Source organism: Elephas maximus, chromosome 17, assembly GCF_024166365.1.
Source record: "Elephas maximus indicus isolate mEleMax1 chromosome 17, mEleMax1 primary haplotype, whole genome shotgun sequence".
In the NCBI taxonomy this organism is placed as follows: Eukaryota; Metazoa; Chordata; class Mammalia; order Proboscidea; family Elephantidae; genus Elephas; species Elephas maximus.
Window position 1 is genome coordinate 3,708,933 of NC_064835.1, and position 4,061 is coordinate 3,712,993.

Consider the following 4,061-nt stretch of genomic DNA (forward strand, 5'->3'; position numbering starts at 1 on the left):
CTCTGACATCCACCTTGGACTTTTCTTTCTTTCCTGTCTTTTCAGTGACCTCTTGCTTTCTTCATGTATGATGTCCTTGATGTCATTCCACAACTCATCTGGTCTTCAGTCACTAGTGTTCAATGTGTCAAATCTATTCTTCAGATGGTCTCCAAATTCAGGTGGGATATACTCAAGGTCATATTTTGGCTCTCGTGGACTTGCTCTGATTTTCTTCAGTTTCAGCTTGAACTTGCATATGAGCAATTGATGGTCTGTCCCACAGTCGGCCCCTGGCCTTGTTCTGACTGATGATATTGAGCTTTTCCATCGTTTCTTTCCACAGATATAGTCAATTTGATTTCTGTGTGTTCCATCTGGCGAGGTCCATGTGTATAGTCACCGTTTATGTTGGTGAAAGAAGGTATTTGCAATGAAGAAGTTGTTGGTCTTGCAAAATTCTATCATTTGATCTCCAGCATTGTTTCTGTTACCAAGGCCATATTTTCCAACTACTGATCCTTCCTCTTTGTTTCCAACTTTTGCATTCCAATCACCAGTAATTATCAATGCATCTTGATTGCATGTTCGATCAATTTCAGACTGCAGTAGCTGATAAAAATCTTCTGTTTCTTCATCTTTGGCCCTAGTGGTTGGTGCGTAAATTTGAATAATAGACGTATTAACTGTTCTTCCTTGTAGGAATATGGATATTATCCTATCACTGACAGCATTGTACTTCAGGATAGATTTTGAAACATTCTTTTTGAGGATGAATGCAACATCATTCCTCTTTGAGTTGTCGTTCCCAGCATAGTAGACTATGTGATTGTCTGATTCAAAATGGCCAATACCAGTCGATTTCAGCTCACTAATGCCTAGGATATCGATGTTTATGCATTCCATTTTGTTTTTGACGATTTACAATTTTCCTAGGTTCACACTTGATACATTCCAGGTTCCAATTATTAATGGATGTTTGCAGCTGTTTCTTTTCATTTTGAGTCATAGTCATTGCAATACTACCAAGTGGTCAAGAATGTGTGTAATTTAAATTTGAGAAAGAAGACAGAAGGAAAGACAGAAAAAGATATTTGAAGAAGTAATTACCATCATTTTTCTACAGTTGATGAATACTCCAAATTCACAAATCCAAGAAGCTGAAACAGAGAACCACACCAAGGTACAGCATACTCAAACTGCTGAGAGCCAGAGATAGGCAGAAAATCTTAAAAGGAATCAAAGAACACGTATATAACATACAGAAAAAAAGAGAGAGAAAATTCACAAACTTATCATCCAAAACTTCTCAAAACAGAAGAAAATGGAGTAATAGCTTTAAAATATGAAAAGAAAAAAATCAAACTACCTTTCTATGTGTTGTGTGCTGTCAAGTCAATTCAGACTCACAGAGACACCTTTGACAGAGTAGAGCTGCCCCATAGGGTTTCCTAGGCAATAACATGTGCATGTGAAAGTTGGACAGTGAATAAAGAAGACCAAAGAAGAATTGATGCCTTTGAATTGTGGTGTTGGTGAAGAATATTGAATATACCATGGACTGCCAAAAGAACGAACAACTCTGTCTTAGAAGAAGTACAACCAGAATGCTCCTTAGAAGCAAGGATGGTGAGACTGTGCCTTACATACATACTTTGGACATGTTGTCAGGAGGGATCAGTTCCTGGAGAAGGACATCATGCTTGGCAGAGTACAGGGTCAGCTGAAGAGGAAGACCCTCAATGAGGTGGACTGACACAGTAGCTGCAACAATGAGCTCAAGTATGACAACAATTGTAAGGATGGCTCAGCACTGGGCAGTGTTTCGTTCTGTTGTGCATAGGGTTGCTATGAGTCGAAACCGACTCAATGGCACCTAACAACAACAACATTTACAGAAGCAAATCATCAGATTTTTTCTCCCATTGAGTGGTTGGTGGGTTCGAACCACCAATCTTTCAATTAGCAACCAAGCACTTGAACCATTGCCCCACCAGGGCTCCTTTACCTTCCTATAGCCAGGAAAAACATCATTCAAAAGTGAAGGTGGAGCCAAGATAGCAGAATAGACAGATGCTTCCGGTGAGCCCTCTTTACAACAAAGACCAAAAAAAAAAACAAATGCAAAGAGTATATTTTTTACAAGCTGGAAGCCCTGAGCTTCAAAGGCAAGCTTAGAAAATGAACTGGGGGAGGAAGAGCCCATTCAGAAGTGGAGAGGAGTTAACCGGACCTGAATTGCAGGGAGCCCTCAAGTACTATTCCTGGAGTGGCGGCGGCAGTGGGCTGGTACCAGCGTTCGACTGCACTTTCCTCAGGGAGAAGCAGCCAGCCACACAGCCTACTTACAACTCCAGAACCTGGGAATAATGGCGCTCCCGGCAAAAGCGAAGTGCTTGCGTATATTTTAACAGGATCCCCCACCCGCAAACTGGCTTCAGCTGCTGAATTCCCTGGGCCCGAGATAGGCACTGCTGAGCACCTCGAGCCATCCTCCTGGCCTTGGGGAAGGAAAAAATTTGCATTTGGGGGAAAAGATAATTTGCTAGCTCCACTAACCGGGGGAGCTCAGGACAGAAGCAGCTCCTGTCCAGGCATAAACCGTCTGTGGACTTTGAGCAACTTTCCCTTCTGCATGGACAAGTGTGGGCCTATTTTGGAAAAATAGGCCCTTGATGGCAGACTCCAACCATTTCAGCTGTGCGGTGGAGAGGTGGGAGTATGATGTTTGACATTGCTTTGCCTATTAAACAATGTCCTCACCTACCCACATCAGGGACCTAAGGACTGGTAACTCCACTCAGGTCACCCAGCCACCCATGACAGGGGTCCAAAGATAACTGCTACCTCCCAGTCCTTAAAATAAAAAACATTGGGTGCCCATGGTCCATCTGCAGAACTCACCCACCTGCATGCTCTAGGGAACAGGGATGTGCTTTCCTCAGAGACACTCGGGGGTCAGTTCTCAGCCCCTGCTTTGTTCAGAACATGGCCCCCTGCTGCAATCAGATACCAGTGTATATACCAATCACCAGTGCCCCTCTAAGAATGTAGGACAGCGCCTGTACCACACACTTGATGATCAGCTACCTGGATACCTGAGCTGAATTCATACAAGAAAAGTGAATGGACTCCTAGACTGATATACCTGATAACAGCTCTAGCTAGCTGGGTACAGGACGTCAGATCTCCAAAGACAAAAATAATCAAGCTAGCTCACTCAAGCAACCCATAGGGGTATACCAAAACAAAACAAAGCAAGAAGCTATGACACAGTAAGCAAGCATACACTAATACAATAACTTCTTGATGGCTCGGAGACAACAGTCAATATCAAGTCACATAAAGAAACAGACCATGATCACCTCAACAGGCTCTCAAAACAAAGAAGGGGTCTTCTAGATGAAAGTACACTCCTGGAATAACCAGATGCAGAATGCAAAAGTTTAATATACGGAACCCTTCAAGACATCAGGAGGGAAATGAGACAATAAGCAGAACAAGCCGAGGAATACAAAGATAAAGCAACTGAAGAAATTAGATTATTCAGGAACATATCAAAAGTTTAATAAGCTGGGAAAATCCATAGACAGGCAGCGATCACAAATTCAGAAGATTAACAATATAAAATTACAGAAGTAGACAACTCAACAGAAAGTCAGAGAAGCAGAATTGAGCAAGTAGAAGTCAGAATTCCTGAACTCGAAGATAAATCACTTGTAACTAAAATTTGAAGAAAAATCAGATAAAAGAATTTAAAAAAATGAAGAAACCTTAAGAATTGGGTGGGGCTCTATCAAGAGAAATAACCTATGAGTGATTGGAGTACCAGAACAGGAAGGGATAACAGAAAATACAGAGAGAATTGTTGTGAAGATTTGTTGGCAGAAAACTTCCCTGATATCATGAAAGATGAGAAGATATCTATCCAAGATGCTCATCTAACTCCACATAAGGTAGATCTTAAAAGAAAGTCACCAAGACATATTATAATCAAACTTGCCAAAACCAAAGATAAAGAGAAGATTATAAGAGCAGTGAGGGATAAACGAAAAGTCACCTACAAAGGAAAGCCAATAAGA